This window comes from Plecotus auritus (genome assembly GCF_963455305.1).
Source record: "Plecotus auritus genome assembly, chromosome: 9".
Classification (NCBI taxonomy): domain Eukaryota; kingdom Metazoa; phylum Chordata; class Mammalia; order Chiroptera; family Vespertilionidae; genus Plecotus; species Plecotus auritus.
Genome location: NC_137783.1, coordinates 24,680,407 through 24,693,358, shown reverse-complemented (window position 1 = coordinate 24,693,358; position 12,952 = coordinate 24,680,407).

The window sequence follows — 12,952 nt, the reverse complement described above, 5'->3', positions numbered from 1 at the left end:
GACCCAATTAGTGCTAGACAAATCCAAGAATGGATCAAGTCAAGGGAATAAGTAACAGAAACCCCAATTAGAGCCAGACAAATCCAAGACAGAGGTAAAGCTGACTGGAGAATAATCCCAAAACCCACTATACACTCATTTTGATGTATCAGCCTAACTTTTCTGAGTCGAAGCAGCCCCACCTTAGCTCACTCCTATTGTGATGTTGCTTCTTCTATCCTAAGCCCTTCCTTCATCCCACTTAATATATGTACTCTCAAAATCACCTGGACTCATGTCTTGGAATCTTTCCTGTACAAAAATCAAGAACCCACATATTCCAAACTGTGCTGGGGCAGAACCACCTTAGCCTGGTCCCTTTCCGGTGACACAAAGTATATCCATAGCACTAAGAGTAACCTAACAGGTCCTGCTACCATTATGTCATCAATCTCTACAAACTAAATCCGAGTAGAAATATCCTGGGGTAGTAGAATTACTCTAGAGGAGGGATGCTGAGGCTTCTCAAGCAAGGATATTTGCATTTCCTGTGATGCAACTGATTCCACAAAATTAGCAGGGCTGGAGACTTTTCATTGGTAGCCTGCGTGAACAGCTGCCTACTGATGAGAGGACCCCCGCCCTGAAGGGGCTGAAGGTGGTGATCAGTAAAGGGTATACTAGAAGAGGTCGTCTCACCTAGGCTGCATGCTCATTTAGAATAAAGACAACATTTCCCATCCACTCTTTCACCTAAATGGGCTAAGTTCTGGTGAATCAGATGAACAGCATCTGCACAGTACACAGGGCTTCTTTCCCTGGAGAGGTTTTTGTTTTCCCTCTTTAGTCCCTCCTCTACCTTCTCCACTGTTCGTGGATGCAGAAATAGAGTGGAAGGAGTGAGAAAACTGTTTCCCCTTCCAAGTGCAGGCCCTTGCTTATACCCAAACTGGGGAGGAAGGACAGAGCATTGAGTTGGATGTGAAATTGAAACGTCTCATTGGACTGCTCTAGGCTAGACTTTTTAATACCTGAGTATGACCAGAAAACTTTGGGAGCTTTCAAAATGTCATTAAGGTGAGAAGGCTAAAAAGGGCTAATTCCAATGTAACCCTGATTTTTGGGGCTAGTGATCTGAATCCAAGCCAGCAAGCTCAGTGTACATTCCTGATAACCTATAATTAAGTCCCTCTCTCCTTCCCAGATACTGGTCTTGAAGAACCTGTGACTGTGAACAGTGCACTGCCCTGGAGGGAGGGTTATTAATGCTACTGCCAGGCCAGACCATCAGATATGGCCTGGAGATCCCCAACACCTGAAAAGGACCGGAAGCATAATCCATGTTTGTGGGACAAAGATCACAGGGAGAGAGATATAAAGGAAAGCCCCATGTGTGTTCCTTCACTCAGATTTGGAAGGCTGTTCCCTGAGTCCGCTGGCGTATTAAACAGTGTCCCTCCTTTTCTTAGAAGCGTCTTTGGTTTTCTTTGGTCTTCTGCAACAGCAGAACAGAAAACAGGTGCCCCATGGATATTAGCTGAATGACACTGAATTATTTTGTACATACAGATTTTCACATGTTCCATTTTCTTAAAATGGGGGTACATTTGTATGCTGTACAGAATATAGATTGGAGTTGGGGGAACTGACAATTAGGGCAAACATATACCAACAAGGGCACCAGTAGCCCAAATACATCATTTTATTTTCTTTCTTCCCCCTCCCCCTCCTCTGCCCTCCTCCTTCCCCTCCTCTTCCTTCCCCCTCCTCTCCCTCCCCCTCTCCCTTCCCCTACCTCTCTTCCTCCTCCTCCTTCTTTGGGTTTGTCCAGTGACTTTGGGCTGTGAAATAATTCACAAATAAAAGAAGACATGCAGAGAGAAAGTTTATTTCACTTTCCCCAAGGGAAAGGGCTGGTGCATTGCTAATCAATACAGGGCAAGAAAACAAAGGGTGGATTTCCCTTTAAACCCAGGCTATTGCTAAGCAACAAGGAAGGGAAGAAGATTTGAAGCTGAAGTTGAGTTTGTTTTCCAGGAGACAGTCACCCAGATGTCCTGGGAAGGTAGGTGTTTTATCAGTATTTTCCCAAGCCTGTAAAATATTCTTAGAGCAAAAGTTATGAAGAGGTCAAAAGAGACTTGTTTGAAGGGAAGAGGGTAAAGGAACTTTCTACTGATTAGAGACTCCTTGGTGTGAATTATCCCCGAGTTGTAAGAACAGCAGGCAGGAGGGATATGCAAGAATATAGCCTTGACAGTAGCTTATTTTGTCTTGCAATTTGAACAAAGGGGCTAACAACCTTGGGGTTTAATTACCAGGTGCTTCTCATAAATTGTGGAAGGCTACAGCAAAGAAAAAGAAAGGCCTTTGTTCCTGTCCTTACAGGAAACACAGAGCATGATGGTCAATAAATGACTGATGGATCAATGAATAAATGATATTAAATAAAAATTCTTTTTCTTCATCTTTTTATCAAGCAGGCAGCTTCTATCTTCAAACTTTTCCCTACATTGTAAAGAGGTTAAAATATAATTTCTATATAGATATCCAGTAAAAATGGAAGTTTGGCAATGGAATTACAGTTTTCTAAGCATTAATAAACTAATTTGTTTTACATAATTTGAATCTGAGTTTAAATGTAAAGGTAGCTTAAGCAATCTCTCTTTTTGTGACAGATGCTGACACCTACAGGCCATATTTCATATTAAATACTTGACAAATTTTCACCAAGAAAAAAATGTTTCCAGTTCTTAGAGGCTGAAGTTTGGAGGGGGTCAGTGGGGGAGAAATCCTGCCTCCAGGATGTGAGTGGAGCCACTGGGAAATGGAGACCCAAGGATTAGCAAGGACTTAGGAAAAGAATCATGGGTTAGCTTCTGAAATGTCATTTAGTTAGTTGATTCCAGAACTCCTGACTTGGCCATCTAAGCCCTTCCTCTCCTTGAGCTTTTCACTTGATGTTCTAAGGAATTTTATTCGAGGTGCACAATTCCATCTTCGAAGCAGACTTTGGAAAAGAACTGACACAGGATAGTAAGAAGCTAGGGAAAATTCCTTGGCAAATGGGATGAGGAAGCAGACATAGCTGAACAAACTGGCTGAGCAATGTACAGCCAGGTACAGAAGGTCACCAGGGCAGAAAGCCCAGGGTGCCTAGAAACTGGCAACACTAGTGACAGACCTTGCCCCCAGGGTTGCCTTTCATCTCCTGGCATATGACTGGTCATGTAGTTCAGATCCCCCCTCCTCCCCACCCCTCACCCCCCATCTTTTCTCCCTAGAGATAACATCTAGGCCTCAGGTACATTTCAGTTCTGGGCCCAGAAAAACAACAAAACACAGGCAGGCAACACCAGGACCAGCTGCAATGACTAATGTCCCCTGACTTGGCATTGACCAATCAGTGGAGACCATGACCCTGAAAGGATTTACACAGAAAAGCTGATGAATATTTTATTGAGATTCTTCCCTAAGACCACCCTAAACTTTCCCTTCCCCATCTTCTTCCCCCACAGACCTGTACCTCCTAAACTCTAAGGGACCCATGAGATTTGCAACCAGGGAGCAATGGGCAGCAGCAGCTTGTCCCAGGCTAACCCCCTGAACCTGTCTCAAGACCCCCTTTTCTCTGACTCTCCAGTGAGCTGACAGCAGCCCCATCTTGGCTCACTTCTTTCCCATAAAGTTTCTACAGAGCCAAAGCAGTGCCGTTTAGCTCTCTCCTATGGCTTCTATCCGGGGCCCTTCCTTGTTTCACAGTCTCAAGCTTTAATGAACGTATTCTCACAATCACCTGGACTCATCTTGTGAAATCTTTCCTGCACGAAGTCACGAACCCACACACTAACAGGCCGGCCTGAGGCAGATTCACTCTGGGCCGAGTCCTTGTAAGGCAGTGGTTCTCAACCTTTCTAATGCCGCGACCCTTTAATACAGTTCCTCATGTTGTAGTGACCCCCAACCATAAAATTATTTTCGTTGCTACTTCATAACTGTAATTTTGCTACTGTTATGAATTGTAATGTAAAGATCTGTGTTTTCTGATGGTCTTAGGCTCTACAGCAGCGGTTCTCAACCTGTGGGTCGCTACCCACAGGTTGAGAACCGCTAGCAGGGTCGCCTAAATATATCTATATATACGAAAGCCCAGCGACTGAATGGCAGAACAACCAGAATGACCGGTCGCTATGACACACACTGCGGTGGTCTGATTAACACACACACACACACACACACACACACACACACACACACACGCCGCCGAACCGTCCACAGCCCCTCATCCCGGCTGGCTAATCTCCCAGGGTTCTGTAAGGTAACAGAACCACCCTTCAACCACCAGGCATAAATGCCCCTATATCATTTTTGGACAATCCTATAGCACTTAACCATCAACATTATTATTGTTGACATGTTTTGGATGTTTACTCTGTGCTGATGTGGTAGTCAGTCAGATATGAGCAGAGAGTGGGGATGATGGGCCAGGTACAGAAGGTCACCAGGAGTGAAAAACCCCAGGTGCCTGCAAAGAACAATTGTAGGGTGGGACCTCCCCACCAAGGTGACATTCCCTCCCCTTTCATGTGGTTTGGACCCCCTGACCTTTCCTCCCCAAAGATAACATCTAGACCTCAGTTGTATTTCACCTCCAGGCCAGGATAAGCAACCTCATGGCAGACCTCAGGACCAGCTGCAATGAATAATGACCCCTTGTCCCAGGGCCAACCAGTCCATCAGTGGAGATCTAGACCCTGAAAGGACAAACCTAGAAAGCTGCAGAATACTGTATTGAGACCTTCCCTAAAATCTCCACCCTTAAAACCCTTAGGACAGATGACCCAGCGAGCTCTCCCTTCCAGGAGCACACCCAAGCCTTTCACTTTCCCCTCCCACCCCCAGGTGGATTACCATGACCTTCCTCACTTCCAAGCTCCAAGGGCCCTTCCTTTATCTCTACAACTTGTTTCCTAAGCCCATTTCTTCTACGAATTACTTCTTCTATCTCTGTGATTTTCCAAATGAAAGTTCTGTTATAGTCTGAATCTTTGCTCTGAATTCTTTCCTAGCCAGAACTCAGTACCGAGGTTGCTGAACCCAGGTTCTGTCTGACCCCACCAGTCTAACACCTGGTGCTGTTCCCGCCGCCTACAATATTTCTAAATGCAGAGGGGACCTAAGCTGCTTCCCTCCAGGAGAGCCTGGGAGGGGCAAACAGCAGGAACTCTAGGTTTGACCTTCTGAGAAGGGGAATGGGAGACTGGAGGCAAAACCTCAGACTAGAAATGGCTGTGGTAGCCTGGGCAAATGGGCCCAAGGGATGTTCACTGGAGTTTCCTACATTCTGCTAAGTATGGGGACAGTAGATGATTCCTCTGAATGCAACCCAGGTACAGTGAAGGGCAGAAACCACCCATGGGTTTCATGTGGGCCTGGCATGATGTGGAACACCAGGAGCCCCATGCTCCTGAGAAGTACCCAATGAGCTGAGAGACTCCACTGGCACCTGTATGGGTTAACAACTAAAGACAAAGTGAGAATGAGGACTTCCTAGCAGATGACAGCAAACAGAAACCAGGCATTTCACTTGCCCCTCCCTGCCACCCTCTCCTGTACTTTAACACTAGATCCCAGAACGTTGATGCAATACTGGGGAAGTGGGGAATCCCTGATTTACTAAGACTACATGGCTACCACTCAAATCAAAATGGGCTAAGAACAGAAATTAAGTTCATTTACAGAAAACTAAGTGCTCATATTTTGCAAACCTGAGTTTGTACATGAAATATTCTCCACTTGGATTCTGGTAAAATCATTTGCAAATGTACCAGGAGTATCTGGACCTGACCACCGCAGTTACATGAGTGCCAGACCATGAAGGAGAGCTTGACCAGCAAAGTGTCACCACTGGCACGCAAGCAGTTCCACAACTCCACAATGAAGTTCCCACTGCCCCACTAGGCCCTGACTGCCAGCACAAGCCATGCTTCACCAACAAAAGGCCCATCTGTGTTTAGATACAGAGCCCACCCCATCCCCAGGTCTGCCCAAAAAAATTCCTTGGGGGTAAAATATATCTATATATATGAAAGCCCAGCGACTGAATGGCAGAACAACCAGAATGACCAGTCGCTATGACACACGTTGTGGTGGCCTGATTGCTCCCCCCTCCCTGTAACGGAGCGCGTCCCCCGGAGATAGACCACCGAGACCAATTGGATCAAACAGGGAAAAGTTTATTGCAGATTCGAATCTGGGCCCCGCCGTAGCTGACGCAGCAGCAGGCAAGTGCCGTGGCGAGAGCACCGTTGAAAGGGGCAGTCCCTTCCTTTATACCCCTTCCCTCTATAACCGTTGGCCTGGCATTCCCTGATTGGCCCCTTTGAATGACCCGCGAATGTGGGACCCCTTTGTCCTGGACTTTTCCTAATATGGTTCGCTGTGCAGTGAGGAAGTTCTACACCGGACCTTTCCCTATATGGGTTGTTTGTTACAGAGACAGCTCTGTAATGCCTCTGGCAGGTAGGGGAGTGGTGGTCAGGCAGAAACTATTTCTTTTATTTATGGAACGGGGAGTTCTATAGTGCCTGCGGGGGGTGACCTTTCCAAGTGGTTGTTTTAAATTTTTCTACTCTGACTCTAGACCCCGAGGTCTAGTCCCTTCCTGCCCTCCACACTCCCCACAACCGTCCACAGCCCCTCATCCTGGCCAGCTAACCTCCCAGGGTCCCTCACCTTGGGCCGGTCCCCAATAGGCCTCGATCACCAGCCAGGCCAAGGGACCTCACCTGTGCACGAATTCGTGCACCAGGCCTCTAGTATACATATATTCTCCACCTGGGGAATGTCTAAAACAGATATTTAAAAGATGGGTATGGAATTTATCTAATGTAGAAATGAAACTGGAAAAGTTGGCATTTGTGATACCTGTCACTACCCAAACCAATAAGCAGAGACAGGCTTGAGTCTTTCTTTTTAAATTCTTTTAAATATATTTTTATTTATTTTAGAGAGGAAGGGAGAGGGAGAGAGAGATAGAAACATCAAATATGAGAGAGAATCATTGATCGGCTGCTTCCTGCATTCCCCACACCGAGGCTTGAACTGTGACCTCCTGATTCATAGGTCGACACTCAACCACTGAACTGTGCTGGCTAAGCTTGAATCTTTTTTTAAAAAGTATATTTTTGTTGATTTTTACAGAGAAAGAGAAACATCAATCAACTACAGGGGATAGAGCCACAACCCAGGCATGTGCACTGGACCAGGAATCAAACCGGCAACCTCTTGGTGGACGGGACAATGCCCAACCAACTGGGCCACAACAGCCAGGGCAAGGATTGAATCTTTATGGGTGCTGTATTCAGATGACCAGGATTCTGAGAAGGGGGTGGGTTATGTACCCTAAAAAGACTGTCTTACATCTCATTCCAAGCTGACCCTTTTTATAAGGTGAAGAAAAGTGTACATAAAGGGTTTAGAATTCAGGAGAAAGTAGGTAAGGGGGTTGGAATATAGAGAAAAAAGGTTAATCAGATAAAAGCTGCAGTTTGGTTATTTTCTGACCTTCCCCTCATTTGCTGACCGGTGATGGGAACTCTTTATCTGTATCCTAGGTCACAGACTTTCTCTCCCTGGAGCACAGTGGCTCAGATACTATCTTGGTCACTTGCAGTTCTCCTGGGTGAGGCACAAAGGTCAAATTGCTTGTAAGTTTCCTGAAGTCAGGGCAGGGCCAGTCATACATTCCAATCCCTGGAACAATAGCTTTCTACATGCATTAATTACCAAGCCTATTAACTATATATCTAAAGCTAAAAATATTTTAACTTATTGAGTTCTTCATCAGAAAGAGAGGAAGAGAGTTCCAGGCAGAGTATGTGTCCTCTTGTTTTCAGAGAACTGTGTAGTTCATTTTAAATAAAGTCCCATTTGTGTATATGTATGTTTTTTAATGCCATTAAAGGGACAGCTCTCAAAAGCTAGTGAGACGCAGTAGTTTTTGGATAGCTAAGATGTACTCTATATTCCATGATGTTATTTCCCTTACCCAACCTAGCATAATATTGGGGACCATTTTGAAATACATTGTTTTAGGAAAAACCTACTGGAGTATCTGCCCATTTCTCAGTGACCCTATTCACAGAGAATTGCTCACTCATGAGAGTGGACTCCTGGCAACCTTGTTTGTAATAGATAATCCTTGGCAGTTATAAATTAGATCAAGGGAGACAGCTGGCTCAATTTGAACAATCAGATTCTCCCCTGGAAATCAAGCTTGGCAGCTAAGCACCAGCTGGTTATTTTCAGGTTGCAGCTGGAACTGAGGGGTACATAACCCCAGGAGCTGAGAGACTTTTCTTTCATTGAACAAAGGAGCAAAGGTAGAGAAGAAAGAAGCAGATGGACAGAGAGATCTAACATCAAGGAACCATCTGGCTCCAGAGGGAAGGAGAGAGGAATATGAGAGGATGCCTTAGCTCCCAATGGCAGTCCCACAGGACACACAGCTGCACTCCTGCCCTTGAGCTCTAAGGTACACTTTGTATTTCCTTCCATACCTCCCCTCACTCTCTCCTGTCCTTTCTGAAGCTAAGTTCAAGTGTATCCCATTACTTACAAGTAAGAGTTCAAAGATAAGGAATATCTGTGTACCTTGAATGAGTCAGTAGCTGTGTGCTCAAGCAGCAATGTTGCAAGACCTCAAGTTAAGATGCTCAAAATGCATGCCTGTGACTCAGCAATTTTCTCCTCAAAGTCCCTGAAGAGTCCTGGTAAAACTCAGCCAACTGCTGTCTTCTCCTTGTTTGCCAGTAGGTTAAGTTGGCCGCTTTGGCTTGGGCACAATACGTGACCAAGTCAACCAACACATAGGGTTACAGTGGTGAATGATATGGATGAGTCTCTACCCCCTAGAGCTTCTAGCTACTGGGTGACACAGGTAATTAAACACACAATTATAATTCCATTTAAATGCTGTTTAGCCATGGGAAGTACAGCAGGCTAGAGAAACACATGGCAGGGGGTGCCTAATCCAGTCAGGGAAGGTGGGAGAAGAAGAGTGATTTGTCAAGAGGGAATACAATCTTGAAACACTGATTACATAGGGCTACTATGAGTGCTGGACATCATTCTGGGCCCTTATCTGTATGAGCTCATTTAATCCTTACAAGTCTATGTGGTAAATACTATTATTAGCCCCACTTTATAGATGATTCAAATACATCATAGAGAGATTAATAAGTATGTCTAAGAACATAACAGTAGTGGTAGAGCTGAGATTCAAACACAGGCAGTTTGATTAATGGATGTTTATTAATTATTTGAATAGCTGGACAAAGTACAACAATGTTTATTCACCACCATGACCACCCATTTTGGTCATTTTTATTTCTAAAATATAAATATCTTTAAGCTTTGAAATGTGCATGTAGTGTGACCCAACTGTATATGCAGAGTCAATGTCAAGATTAAAAAAGAGCATTTCAAGGCATTTCTGCCATTATCACACTCCAGATAATAATGAATAGCAACCACATTATTATCAGCAGTGACCTCTACCCAGCAGGGAGCAGGAAAACAAACAGGATCATTTCAAGGTTGCACCAGCTGCCAGCTGAAATTACCCCCATTAAAGGGAACTCCAGAGGAGTGGTTGCTGGGTGACAAGAGAAGCTTGTTGACATGAAGTGCTCCTTTTCAGGGAAAGCCTTCCATGCAGATTTTTATTTCCATTATTTTTTCAGATTGGTTTTGTGGCTTCATTAGTAAATGATTATTTGGTTATTTTATTTAATAAAATGTACCACTGCAGTCACTTGTGAAGCCATCAGAGTGAACCAAACTCCTGTACAAAAGTTTAATTAACAGTTTGGATGGTATTTGGCTACCCTATATTTTGTACTGAAAAGAAGAGATCTAATTAAAAACAAACAAGCATGTTTTTGTTTATTTCAGAGAGAGGAGGGAGAGGGAGGGAGAGATAAGAACATCAAAACATGGATCTATTGCCTCCTACACATCCCTTACCCTTAGTATGTGCCCTGACCAGGATTGGTGACCTCTTAGTGCATGGGACAACACTCAACCAACTGAGCAACACTAGCCAGGGCTGATTTACATTTTAAAACATGTATAGAAGTTTGCCAGGTAAAGCAAGGGAGGGGTTCATTCCACACTGATGGAAGAGCTTGTCCTCTGTGCAATGATGTAGGCATAAAACAGCTGGGCATGTGGCAGGAAATAGCAATCTATAATAATAAAAGCATAATATGCTAATTAGACCGGACAGCCAAATAACCTTCTGGACATCATTCTGGAAGTCCTTCCAGATGAAGCCCTGGCAGCAGGAGCCAAGGCAGAGGCAGTTAGGGGCGATCAGGCAGGCAGGCAGAGTGATTAAGAGTGATCAGGCAGGCAGGCAAGTGGTTATGGGCGATTAGGCAGGCAGGCGAGTGGTTAGGGGCAATCAGGCAGGCAGGCAGGCAGGCCAGCGGTTAGGAGCCAGCAGTCCCAGATTGCGAGTGGGATGTCTGACTGCTGGTTTAGGCCCCATTTCTCTAGTCATTAGATAATATGGTATGAGGTGATGAGTGCTGGAGATGAGACTAGAGAAGTTGGCAAGTTTCTGGAGTTGGAACTTAATTTTGTAGCCAGTCCTTTCTACCCTTCCCATTTGTGTCACATATGGAAAATGAAAACATGTATGGCACAAGGGGGTAAAAGATTGAAGTTTCTTGTGACTGGCAACACACCAGGCCCATCGTTGGCCACCCTTGGCATATGTTAATCCATTGCAATACACAATTAGGGCACATGTTTTGGGAAGCTCTACTCTGGGTAATGTAGTATCATTGAAGATTTTTAAACTAGAAAATAATATAAGATTTGCATTGCAAATCATGGTTTGTAAGATTAATGAGTATGAAGAATAAAATTGAAATCAGGAAGATCTGTGAGGAGGCAATGGCAATAATCCAGAAAGAAACAGAAAATGCTTAAATCAGAATAGTGGGCATGGAAATAAAGAGAATAGACAGATTCAAGATACAGTTACAAGGTAGAATTAACAAGCCTTATTGATTGATGTGGAGGATAAAGAGTCTAAAATGGTTCCCAGCCTGAGGAAAGGTAGTGGTGCCCTGGGGTAGGAAAGAGAGGAAGCGGAGGACTATAAAGACAGTAGTTTGTTGAGTTAGGTACCCATTGAGCTGATGGGTTGGTCAAGGTATCTGAAAGGCAGTTAAATACCAGGGTAGTTAAAAATGGGCTCACAGAGAGGACTAGAGTAGGGTTAAAGATATGGAGGTCATGGACAGATATCAGTGGTAGTTAATGCACAAGGAATGGATGAGCTGGTTGAGAGGTGACAAATGAAGAGGAATGAGATCATTTAAGGGGAACAGATGGAAGAAAAGCTTGTGGGAATGACACTGCATAATAGGATCTTCTCAATTAACTGAACATTGAGACCCTTTGAAAAGAATGGCTCTCTTTAATCTTTCTAAATCTGTCTAAATTATCTGTAAAAGCACCTCTGGAAATCCCCTAAGATTGGGCCCCTAAAAAAGGCAGAGTCAGCCTTTTGTAAAAAACTGAAAGTTTAAAAAATTACATAATTTAATTTTAACAAGTCCTAGTTATGGCTCTCTCTAACATTACTATAGTATATTGTGATTATCTACTCCTCTGTCTACCCCTTCTCAGTGTTCTGCAAAATCCTCAAGGGTCCCCAGCCCTAGTGTTTAGACTGGTACCTGCCACACAGTACACAGTTGATAAATATTTGTGAATCAATATGAATTTGAGTTCTAGAGTTCAATACAGAGAGAGTATCATATAGCACATTTGGAACTCAGATCCATTAGTCTCTCCAGGGTTCTGCAATGAAAATATATTAAATGGGTAAGAGACACTATAATTATAAATGAGTGGTGCTCCTTGTAATAGTCAATGTTGATGTATGGCATATTCATACAATATAACATCATACAGTAAAGAGACTCAATCAACTGCAACTATACAAAGTAACAAGGATGGATCTCAGAAATATAATATTGAGTAAAAAAAGCCATACCAAAAAAGAGTGCATATTGTATAATTTCAATCATCTGAAGTTTAAAAATAAAACTAATATACAGTTTTAGAAATCTGAATAGTAGTCACTTTTGGAAGGGGTATAAGGATAGGGAGGAAACATAATAGGGACTTATGGAGAACTGATTATATTCTGTTTCTTGATTTGGATGTTGTTTACATGAGTGTGTCCAAATTATGATCATGCATTCAGCTGTACACCTATAATTCATGCTTTTTTTTTTTGTATGACTGTTATATGTCGATAAGATATTACTCTAAAAAAATATTTTTGACACGTGGTCCTATCTGATAAGTAGTAACATTGAAGAATATCATCTAAAGTAAAGTAAAAGTATGGCATAAGTAAGTAGCTGCCTGCCTAATCCACCAATGAGAGAGTGAAAGAAATAGGTTGGTGGGTTTCAGAAGGTATGGGAGACTTAGTTGTTTATTGGCTGACGACTCAAGATGTTGCTGGTAACTGTGCATATATTCATGGAATCAAAACCCAAAGTGGCCTTGCTCTTTGACAAGAGCATCTCAATTTCTGAGCTTTCAGTATAACTATCACAAAAGGGATCTTCATTTCATTAGATTAAAACTCTGAAGATAGAGGACTGTCACTTCAGGTTGTGACAGAGTAACTGGTATTAGCCTAGTCCCTCTGCCATAAATAAAATACAAATAAATATGGACAAAACAGTAAAAATATCTAGTTAGAGACACTGAACAACAGTCTTTACAGCACTGTAATTTCTGAGAGAAGTGAAACAAATGAGATAAATTCTACAATTGCCCCAGCTTTAGATATAAAAGGCACTTAACATTCTGGCACAGAGAGAAGGAACCCAAGCAAAGCATAACAATCTTACTCAGTTGAGGAGATAGAAATTTT